Source organism: Miniopterus schreibersii, assembly GCF_964146895.1.
Source record: "Miniopterus schreibersii genome assembly, chromosome: 2".
NCBI lineage: Eukaryota > Metazoa > Chordata > Mammalia > Chiroptera > Miniopteridae > Miniopterus > Miniopterus schreibersii.
Genome location: NC_138102.1, coordinates 41206441 through 41219051, shown reverse-complemented (window position 1 = coordinate 41219051; position 12611 = coordinate 41206441). Strand labels below are relative to the sequence as shown.

At 35.3% G+C, this 12611-nt stretch overlaps 1 protein-coding gene across 3 annotated transcripts in view; it reads left to right on the top strand.

Moving 5' to 3' along the window:
* Positions 1–12611, top strand: part of GPC5 (glypican 5) — a 1126386-nt gene that overhangs the window by 395267 nt on the left and 718508 nt on the right. The gene's annotated exons all lie outside the window — the stretch shown is intronic.

Genomic DNA, 12611 nt, shown 5'->3' with positions numbered 1-12611 from the left:
TTCTTCCCATCATGTGTCCGCTACCCACTTTTCTACCATGTCCCCTGCGAAATTGTTTTCTAAACACCTGTTCTACTCAGAGAAACTAGTTGACATTGTTATAAATGCCTTTAATAAGCAGTTACTCAGCCTGCTTTTATCCTAATTTAATTTTCATATGTTTGTCTACAGTGGATCAAGCAGAAGGAATTACATGGACTATCTCTACATTACTTCATAAAGTAGGGTAGAAAAGAAACCTTGTATTTGGAAAGTGATCAGGTTGATAGTGCTCCTCTGTTAACCAAGCAACTGTTTTCAGTGTAGGAGGCCAGAGCGTTCTAAAAGCTTATTTCTGTGTTTGTTTTGGCAGCCAATAATTGGTCACATTGCATGTTTCAAGGTTACAAAGGAGCCTCTTGGTGGGACAAATGTAGGCAGAGAAGACCTGTGTTCAAGGCTTTAAAATGAATTCAGAGCAAGAATTCCAGAAGTTGACAATATGAGGAAGTCATCCTCCAGAAGCAGGCACCCAGGGGATTCCACAAATCTCTTATCAGATCCTATATCCATGGACCTTCAGGAATCTTTACCCTACTCTACTTTTCTAAAATATGATTAAAGGTCACAACAACATCAAAAATCAAATTTAAAAAGATCATAAACATAAGATGGATCAAAGAACCTTCTAAACATAGTGTGCCTGAGATCTGAGGGAGAACAGTAAAAGCCAATGAGAAAGGAAAGGAGCATAAATGCTTACTAATTTCTTCAGTTTTTACCCCAAAAAGTAATATTTTACTGGTTGCCTTCCCCACACCAAATTCACAAAGTATTTTTGAAAATTTCGCTCTCAATTCTTTTTCTTTTGGATAGCGAAGTCCACATGAGGGATGCTGGAATTCAGTTTTCATCACCACCTTCTCAGTCCTACTTTGAAGAGTCCACAGATCTTTCTTTTCTTAATTTTTAATTTTAAAAATGTATTTTTCTATTACAGTTTATATTCCATATTATTTTGTATCAGTTTCAGAAGTGTATAGCCAAAGACGGAAGTTCTTCTTGAATAGGCTTCAGATTTCATTCTGATGGCTCTGGCAGTCTCTATGGTAGATCTCGCTCCTTCCATCCTCAGTGCTCCACAATCACTTGACTTTTTTTTTTTTTTTTAATAAACTGCCTGTGCTATTATTTTAATAATAGCATAATGAATAATTTTAAATTTTATTCTTCAATGACTAAGAGATTTGTTCATTAACACTTCTGAAAAATTCATAAGGTCTTAAGAATTTCAAGTCAAATGATCACTAAAGTAGGGAAAAAAACTCATGCATGTTTTTTAAAGAACAAAAGTGAAGCATTTGTTTTCAAAATAAATACACTTTGTTTCCTTCTAGAATTTTTGCTGGATTATCTGCAATTTGGCAGAGAATCTTATAAACCACAATCTCAATTTTCTTCTTTTTGATGATTTCAAAATGAAAATTGGCATTTATCCACTAATTCATTATTTTCTCTTTATTGGATGAATGCACATAGATTGCTTTACCTATACCTTAATTTTCAACTTAAAGTTTTAGCAGAATCTTTCATTTTCATCACTATGTAAGCAGATGTGATTTTTATTCTTTTTCCTTTTCATTGAACAGTTATCTCATTTGAAAATTTTCACTTGATTTAATTTTACTTTTTTTTATGGTAGACACATCTGTTGCTACCTGTGTCTGGCTCTCATTTTAATGGGTTGCCTGGAAGCTGTGTTCACAATGGTATTGCATTTTTCTGCTATTCTTTTATTTTTTGTTTCACATGTATCAATTTTTAAGAAATGAATTTGATATGTTGTCAGAGATTTGATTTTTGCTCCTCCAAAATGTTCTTCCATAATTATTTTATTAATACCTTTAGAAACATTTTATGGTTAATTGATACATAAAACATCAAAGCTCTTCAGAAATGTTTTACTTTTCCAAATGCACATTAACATAGATTATAGAATAGATAGTACAAAACTATATTTGGGACAATAAATTTTGTCTTATAAGGACAATTCCTAAATGTATTTAAAAAGTGATAAACTAGCCTTTGATGGCCTAGAATTAATGCACATTTAATATCTTAATCTCCATGCAAATTTAAGAAGACTGTGCATTCATGATTGGTTACATGAATTTCAGGGCCCAGAGCAAAATGAAAGTGTAGATCCACTTGTTCAAAAGTTACAAAGAATTTCAAGACAACCAGGTAGCACATGCACTGGCCCTGTGTAAGCAAGTTGCATGACTATGAAGGCAGCCCTGTTTGTATTTTTTAGGCTTATCCTTTGGTTTACAAGCAGATCTTTAAATTGAGAACACCGGCGCTAAAGAATATCTTCATCAGAATGTTTTAAAAGTTATAGCATATTATAAGATCCATAGTAATAAAGCTATTAAAAAGGATTGCATAGCCAACATAAAATTCAAAGCATAGAATTCTTAAATGAACTCTCTGATAAAACTTGACGATTTAATAATTCACCTATATTTTCACTTCTGAAAACTCTAGATATCATTTCTATCATATTGTAGCCTAAAATCTAACTTCTTTAGATTATAACTATTATTCCAAATTAGCCCTAATGAACAATTCAGAAATAACTGTATTTCCTGTTTTATTAGTTGGAATCATATGAAATTGTCAATATTCAACCTTTTGGCTTACAAAAAGGCAGTTTTATGTGTTTCTACCTAAGACATGGCAGCCTATTAAATATGTGAAGTTAGGGGCCAGATAGCCTCCACCCCAGCCAATAACAAATTCATACAAATAACCTTTCCAAAAACCTCAGGTCTTCTCTGCCCCCAAACTTATCATCCTTTGACTATTCACCATTATTCATGTGAGAAATTTTCCGAACCCTTCAACATGTTGGTTGAGTGACTAACAATTGGTTTATCAATTTTTCTTTGGCAGTTTGACATACTTTTTAAAAATGAGCGATCCAAATGTAACTAATAATCTGCATAGTGAAACATGCTTACCAGTTCCCATGACCTCAAACAAGTCTAGACTTTGGCCCCAATTTTTTCCTTGTCAACTTCTAAACAATATGTCTTCAAGCATAACCTTGTGCAATGTGTAAGTGAAACCTAAATAATTTTAATTACATATATTCTTTTTTTCCTTTTGTCAGCAAATAATCCCTTCAATAATGTCCTATCTTCCATTTTCTCGTATTCTTTTCTAGTATTATTTCTCTTAAAACTGTAACAGTTTCTGAGGAGTATCATAGTTCTTTCTACTTCTGAGATCTGAGAGAATTCTTTCAAGGGCTGTCATAAACCCATCAGACATGTGGGCAATAAACTCAATGATATCAATATAATGAATACAGTTTTAAGTTCTGTAAGAATTATGTGTAACATCAAAAAGCAAATCAGAAATAAAAAAAATCCTATTACAGTTTATGGTCTAAATGTATAATTTTCTCATGATTTCAAATGAAATAAAAATAACATTAATACAATGTGGAGCACTGGATTTCTAAAACTGTCATCTGTTGAACATTTTCCATCAGCAATTTTTATAAGAAGTTCAACATGAGAAAACCTAGTTCATGTGGAGCTGCTCTCTCCACCCCTTGGGCTCTGAATGAATCCCATTCTATTCACACACACACACACACACACACACACACACACACACACACCAAAAAGTAACCTCAAAAACATTAAATCTTAATTCTCAGTGGCTTAACCAAACCAAAGTTTATTCATTGCTCACAAAAAGCCCAGTGTCAGTAGGGATACCTTTGTCTATCTTTATGACACTCATTACATATAATCTTGAGGCAGAGAAAGAGAGAGCTTAAGAGTAAGACAGGGGCTTTTAACTGCCTCGGTTAAAAGTGATATATATCACTTCAACTCATAGTCTACTGGTCAAATATTTTCATATGATCTCAACATAACTAGAAGTCTCCAAAATATCTGAAAGTGCATGAATATTTGCTGAGCATGAACTGTCTGCAGCAGTCTCTTTTACTTTCTTAGACGCCTCCTAAAAGGATGATTTCCCTACACTTCAAGTAATTCTCCATGAAATATGATTCTCTAATATCAAACTTTCCATAGCAGATTGGTGGCAAATAATGCAATATTTTATTTCCTGAAAGAGACTGGAGTGCTGAAAGTTTGGGCATCCACAGAAGGACCGAGCTGTGCTCTTTGGCAGACTGTCTAGTGTGAGGTAGGGATGATGTTCTGTTTTGAAAGTCAGGTCGCTCACAGACATTTGTCTAAGTGGACAGGCTGGGGGGGCACATGAGCATGTCCAAGATTTCCCTCTGAAAGATTTCTGGGTCTGCTCAAATGTGGGAGTGAGTCCAGGAAATGTAAGACCTCTAGTAGAAATAGTGTCTATTCCTCTTTTAGTCCTTCCCATTTGGTTCTGAATCTGGCACTTGCTGGGTTTCAAATTAAGTTTGGTTGACATGAAACCAAATTGTCAGCTGAATACTTCCTAGCCAAGCTAGGCCAGAAAGCTCAGCACTTCCAGAACGTGTCCATTTCCTTCCAAGTCTTGTCCTCCCTTCAGGGTTTTCAGTTTTATTATGTATACCACCCGGCACGCAGTCATTTGGGCTTAACGTTTTAGAGTCTCTACTGGTTCTTGCATATTCTGTACCTTTTATATAGCCAATCATATTCTAAGGATTGTTACCTCTGATTCATGCCTTTTACTCAATTTTATTTTTCCAGTCTAAGTCATTCACATATTAGCTTGCAATTGAATGACTAAAATGGCCTCCTAGCATTTAAATCCCCCTCTTCCAATTGATAGTTCTGTCACAATTGTCTTCCCAAAGCAGACTCTAGTTCTGATTTCTCTAAGTATGTTCCAGTGATGCCTGAAGTGATGTGTGTGTGTTTTTAATCCTCATTTGAGGATTTTTTCACCCATGGTTTTCCAGAAAGAGAGAGAGAGTGTGTGTGTCCGGGGGGAGGGGGAGGGGAGGGAGAGAGAGAGAGAGAGAAACATTGATGTGAGAGACACATCTATCGGTTGCCTCCCGCATGAGCCCCAGATGGGGTTGGGGATCCAGCCTGCAACCATTAGGTATGAGCCCTTGACTGGAATCAATCCAAGACCCTTCTGTCCCTGGCTAACCCCTGAGCCAAGCTGGCCGAGCCAAAGTGATGGTTTTTAATAGGTGCTACATGCAGGGAAAAGGGAGAGTTAGTGAATACATTTTAAAAATCTAGATTAATGTTGAATATTGTTTGCTTTTTGCTGTCACTGTGTTAATATATATTAGAAATTGCTAAAAAAAAGCATCGCACGTGGAATTTCTGTCATATATTTAACAAAAGGATTTGTTTTCTTAGAAGTATTATTTTAGAATTCCCATAGGTAAAATATTCAGGGATTCCTCATTACAAGAAGAACCACATCCAGAGGGTTTAGTATTATAATCCCAGGTTCTCTACAACAGGCTTGGGGGACATTTCTTGTCTGTTCTATAACCATTTCTTCAAATTGTTTTCTTGCTCAGATCAGGCTGCACTCGGCAGCTTCTTAGGTATCTTTTACTTCATGTCTTTGTTCTTTCCATTGGTTTTACATGGAATCTCCTGCAACCCTCTTCACAATTTCTGTTTGAAAAACTGAGCTCATTTATCATGAATAAATTCCCCTCCTATATTAAAATTCACTGAGATATTCTGTCTTTTTCAATCACAGTCAGAAGTAATCTCTCTACACACAGTGTTTTCATACAGGAATGGCAGAGCTCTACTTTAATGGAATACTTATTGGGTACCCAATAAAGTGCTAGGCATTTACATATACTCTTTTATTTAATCATCTCATCAATCCAATGAAAAAAATATCAATAAACCTATTGTATAAATTTAAAAGTACTGAGACATACACATTTAACCTGTGTGCAGGTTTTCTTAGCTATTAGCCAGGGATGCTGTGATTTAATAAGATATAACTAGGCCCAAAACTTCCTTGAGTTGCTTACACTCTATTTCATAACACTTTTTTATTTCTTTTATAATACTTAATGAATTCTCCTTTATGTCATCCTGATTTGTAGCTAGAAGTTATTCCTGTTAGAATACTAGCTTTATGAGTATAGATAGCATAATTTGTTAGATGCATAACTAATATAATTGCATGTTATATTGATGAATACAGTTAATGTGAATTTGATCAATTCTGTTATATTAACTTAACATGTAATGTTTTATTTGCTTCTTTGTGATGCCTCATAGTTTTCTTCATTTAAGTTCATTCTAAAATATCTCTGGGAACAAGAGCCTATTGTGTCACTTGTAATAGATGTGTCCTGAAAAATGCCTGGACTGTGCGTCCCAGAGACCCTCTTCTTCACACTGCTGTTCCTGGATAACCTTTAGTATTTCAAGTGTACGAAGGAATTTACAATAAAAAGTAACAATAAAACCTCATAACCCTTGTCAGTATACAAAAAAGTAAGAAATTTTCCAGGTCTGTACCAAAGTGGAAAAAAATCAAAGAGAGGTTAGAAGAGAGGTCACCAGTAATCCAAAGACAGAACTCATTAAATAGTTAATTGAAAGCATTTTTACATGTGCCCTGCTCAGGAGCAGAAGTTAAGTACTATAAAGAAGGGGTTAAGTATCAAGGAAGGCTCAGCAATACTTTTGTAGGCTCAGGCATGACCCTGGGCAGTTGTGCATTGCAGATTGCTCTCTAAATTATCATCTTGAGAGCAACACTTGGTTTTAAATATATATTTTAATGTAATTGCATTCTGTGACTGATATTGGGCTGCCTCATAGTGCTTCAAAATAGAAATGCTTCATTTTTATCTTAAAAACTGGATGATTTCCAAGGTCAAACTTGGGATTTAAATCTTACTTCAAATCAGACTGGATGGCAGATGAAGAATTTACAGTAACTTCTGGACAGGCACTCCTTCCTTTTTGGGCATCTCAGAAATTATTTAGATTATTGAATGATGTGTTTGATTTTATTTACTTATTAGGATAAATAAAGATAGATGTTTGAGAGATTGAATATTCTTTCGAGAGGCAAATGGAACCCAGATGTTCTCAACTACTTCAAATTTCACAGTCACACTTCTGTTCAAGCTAATGGAGCAGTATTCTAAAACCCACCAGAACTGACCATGAGACAGGCTTCTATCAGGTTCTTGTCTCTAGACATTTTATGGAAAATCTTGAGAAATATATCAGTGGATTAAAATCTGTTCTTGTTATTGCTTTGACCTGTCATAATGTGCTTGCAATAGAAGCTCAACTTTTGCCAGAATAATGCTGCTCTGCATTTCTGCTTTCATCCCAAAGAAAAGCACAGGCTTTTCTCTAAATTCCTCAAAGCATATTTAGTACCAGGTTCTAATATTATTATACCCTGTAGGGCTTAACTACACCCATGGGAATGCTTTAGATGATGTCTTCCAGTTTCCATTCTAAAGAATAAAAGTATTTTCTAACACCTCCATCTAAGGCCATCCTCTTTATAACTATAATAACCTATACAGAAGCAATTTTAAGCACTGAAATAATAGTTATTGTTTCTATTATTAGACTGAGAGGCTTATCACCTCACTATCTCAAACCTTTTCATTTCAGAATTTATTTCAGGTACTTGTTTGCCCTTCTGTATTCAAAAGTCTCATTGTTGTATGTTCTTCTGAAACAAAGGAATGAATTGTCACATCCTTCTCCCCACCAGGTTCATTCAAGAAAAAAATGCATAGAACTCCTTTATTAAACAGAGATTGTTGAAAAATCCAGGGTTAGAGAACAGCATTTACCTTTTTCTTTTTTTAAAAAAGAGAAAGATATGGCAGATTAAGCTTTCCCGATGTTAACATTTAGAACTGGTTAAGTGGAAAATTATTATTCAATAAATATGAGTAATGTGAAATTTATTTTTTAAAAAAGAAAAATCAAGGGTTAAGAGAGCTAGACATAGTTTTGTACTCATGGAGCTTAATGTAGGAGTGTGGTGATGGGTATGAGCCAAATGATAATATGTGTGATTGCTGCTAGGCTCTAGGATATGCAAGAAGCGCACATGCTACTACAAGACTCTAACTTACTGAGGAAGTTACCCTGGTATGAATGATAATTAGCAGTTCACTAGGAAATGAAAAAGCCCTGTAGAATGAGAATCTGAGAGAGAGGGGGAGAGAGAGAGAGAGTGCAGTTGCATGTAGTGAGTGCTGAGAAGTGTGAAACATTACAGACTGAAGGAAAACCCGTGTGATTGAACCTCAGAGAGCAAGGGACCACATGGAGGAAGATGGCACTGGAAATGGGCAAGAACAATAGCACACAGAGCCTGGTAGTAGGTAATAAAGGGTTTGATCTTTATCAAAGAAAAAGAAAGTCATACAAGGGTTTCTAGCTGAGGCCCATGCTAACTAGATTTACATTTGGAAAAAAATCATCCCTGTAACTAGAGTAGATTACATGGAAGCTAAATAAACATAGAAAGATGGCTTCATGGATTATAGCTTCAGTTCATAACAGTACTGTGGACTAGGATAGTGGAAAAAAAAGAAAAATGGGTAGGAAAGCCATGTCAGAGGTACACTTTTCTGAATTGCTGATCAACGATTTGGTTCTAAGGGTGGGTCCGCATGGTGCAAAGAATAGCTTCTAGGTTTTTGGCTAACACAACTAGATTGATGGTTTTGAAGTTTTCCAAAATAGAAATCAATGAGAGAAGCTGAATAAATTAGAAAGAGCATTTGTTTACTCTTCAATATGTGAATTTTGGAATGTTTTTGAGACTTGATATTAAGTAGAAAATTGGCTTTCCTGGTATAACCTCAAAGGATAAGTTTGAATTAGAGATATAAACTGTATCATCCTAAAAGAGCACAAATAATAGATTTCAAGGGTGTTGGTAAATTTTTCTAGGGAAATAACATAAAGTGACAAGAAAATTGGGTGTGGGACTGAGTGTTGAGGTAGAAATACAACATGTAATATGCCAATTAGAGGAGGGCAAGCCTCTGCAATGTAGCAGAAAGATCAGACAATGAGTCAGGTAAATTTAGATTTTCACCTCCAGAAAAAGAAAAAAAAACAAAACTGTCTGTATACCTGTCTCTTCCTCCTGTCCACTTATTAGTCTATTTCAACAAATACTTATATTGTGGTTGCAGTGTTCCAGGTATTGTTCTAAGTGCTGTTAAATATTATCTTATTTAATTTTTAAATAGCATAGACCCTTTTTCCTAATCCTAGCTCTACTTCCCTATACCAACAGATTTTAGTCATCAAGGTATAAATATTTTAGACATAGTGGCAGCTATGTTAACTAGAACAGGAAAACTACTGTAATAAACAGTATCCAAATCTTTGTGGCTTATTACAATAAGTTTCTATCTCATTATAATATATAGTAATGGTAGATCATAGGGGTTTAGTCATGCAGACTCTTGTGCTCTCTCCTTTCAGCAGGAGGGGTGGGAAAGTTTAATCACAAGGAAGTTTTAATATGATTGGCTTGGGAGTAACCTACAGCATTTCTCCCCATTGACAGAAATTCACAGGCATGGTCACTTAAACTGTAAGGGAGGCTGGGGAAAATGGTATTCCTGTGTGTCCAAAAGGAAAAGGAAATAGGTTTTCATGGCCACAAAGCATTATTCTTTTGCCACGGAAATCTGGCCAAAGTTAAAGAACCTTGTAAGTACCTTTATTTGTTTTTTGTTGTTTTTCTTAAGCCATGCAATCTTCTTATTACAAAATTCAGTCCATCACATAAGAGGATGTACCCACCATCTCCACTGTCTAGAGAAAATAGGAAAAAAAAAATCATTATTCTAGAACAATTTTTGCTCTAGTATCTCAAATACCACCACAGATGTCTCTTCTGCAATTGGCTCAGGTTTATTTAAAAAAATAGACAGGAGGGACAAATTTTAACTCATGGAAGTCAATTTACTTTGGAGTCTGTATGCTTTCCTTATGGGGCCTTGGGATCCATCTACCAGGCAGCCTGGGGATGAATTCCATTGCAGCTTTGACATTTTCCATGCCAATAGTTCATTCTTCCCTGCCTACTATTAGGGCTCTCAAAATTATGCAAACTTACCACCACAGGTGAGAATATCTTCTCTATAGCTGATAACTTATATCCTAAGCACAGAGGTGGCAAACTGCTGCACACACTGTTCTGTTAAGCAGACGTGGTTGCACACTGGCTTATTCACTGCGCGAGTTTTACCCAAAGGTACTCACAGCAGAAGCAACACTGTACATCTTTTGTTTCTTTTCTTTTCTTTTTTTAATATATCATTATTGATTTCAGAGAGAGGAAAGGAAAGGGAGAGAGATAGAAACATAAATGATGAGAGTCATTGATCGGCTGCCTCCTGCACGCCCCCGACTGGGGATCGAGCCTGCAACCCGGGCATGTGCCTTGACCGGGAATCGAACCCTGATCAGCTGGATCCTAGGTCGACACTCAACCGCTGAGCCACACCCGGCCGGGCCATCATTTCTTTCTTAAACTAAATTACAGATTTTCGGTTTTTATTGTATCACCATGACTATGACCCTCAACATATAGACATTTGGGTCCATGATCATGAGACAAACACATCCAGTAAAGATGTCCCATTGGTTTGGGAATCCCCCCTGTCCTAAGTTATCTTCATTCACATATCTTTACTTGGATTAAAATAAACACTTTTTTTTTTTTTTTTGATGAGTGAGAAAAAGTAGTGCAACCAATTGTTTTTTCAAAATGTTAAAAATATTTGGAAAACAAAGATCTATTTTTATGTGAAATTTCTGATTAGACTTAGCTCTTTTTCTAGAGAAGAACATGTTTGGGAAGGAGTGAACGAGTTAACACCTATGACACAATGTTGAAATCCTCACAGGTAAACACCTTAATATTGATTTTTTTTATATGGGTTTGAAGATCTGTCATGAAGATCTATTGACTTCTATGGCTTGTAATGAAGGTTACAGGTACTTTTTCCAGATTGTATTTCTCCACAGAAGGTTTTACAAAAATGTAGCTGGACTTGTTTTGAAAGATACATTAGAAGAGAGAAAGTGTATTTTCCAAGATATGATATACAGAAACACTAGATTCAATTCCTGACTTTATTCCTGAATTGTATACAGGTTTATTTAGACTGAAAAACAAGCAAATATAAGTGGAAGCTAGAAAGATATTCTGGAGTGGGGTAAAATAATCATGACTCACAGGACATAGGGCATTGTGTTATCGAAGGAAGCCCAGAGTTTAAGCCCCTCCCATTCTCCTACCTTATGAAGGAATGTGGACATAGCAGTGGGTAGTCAAATTAGCCAGATATCTAGTAACTATTTGGGGGATAATTTATGAACTGAGGCTACTTTCAAATACAATGAGAATCTTTAGAGACTTCTGGAACAAGGCCCATTGGAGTTGAAACAGCCCAGAGCTCAGGGATCTGTGCTAAGATTAGTTCCTTCTAGTAAAGATTTCTAGTGATATAACACCAGTTTACAGATCATGACCATTGCCTAGTGGTCAATGTTAAAAGATCATCCTATGCATAGAAGGTTCAGAGATGGGAAGTAAAGATGTAAGCTTCTCATTTCTTTCTTTAGAAAAGTCTCTTAAATAGCAGGTGCCCTTTTTTCTCATGGCTGAATACTATACCTGTACACACACATACACACACACACATGCACACACGCATATATACATGCATGTATAGGTATATATCACATCTTTTTTATCCATTCATCTGATGATATAATTTATATGTGGAATCTGAAAAAAAAACTTGTCAAAACAGAAAATAAAATGGTGATTACTAGGGAATGGGAAGTGGAAGGATAGGACAGCTGTCGTTTAAGGCTACAAACTTGCAGCAAGTAGTAAATAAGTCCTAGAGATCTCATGCACAGCATATAGATAACAATGTTGTATTATAATCATAAGACTTTCAAAGGGACTAGAACTTAATTATTCCAAAATAAATGATAATTCTGTAACATGATACAGGTACTCATAATGGCAATCATATATAAATATATCAAATGACTATACTGTATTCCTTAGATTTATACAATGTTATATGTGAAATAATAATGTGAAATAATTCAATAATTTCAATAAAAAGACACTTAATTATTCAAATAAAAATTAAATACATTAATGTTGCTATACATTGGCTAAAAGATGAAAGATACTTGAAATTATATAAAATATCCTTGTAATGATCATTTTCAATGCTCCTTATAACAGTGAAAAATAGTATCATTGTACTCAGTTTTCAATTTATTATAAATACACAAAAAATGTCTTGTCTGTAGCAGTTGAACTCTTCGAATTCTTTAAATGACTACTATAATTACTCAGATGTTGCAACATTTTAGGAGTTAAGTAAAAATATAACTACAGTCATGCATTGTCTAACTAGGGAGATACATTCTGAGAAATACATCATTAGGTGATGTCATTGTTGTGTGAACATCATAGAGTGTACTTACACAAACTTAAATGGTATAGCCTACTACACACCTAGGTTATATGGTATAGCCTATTGCTCCTAGGCTACAGGCCTGTACAGTATGCTACTGTGCTGAATACTGTAGGCAGTTGTAACACAG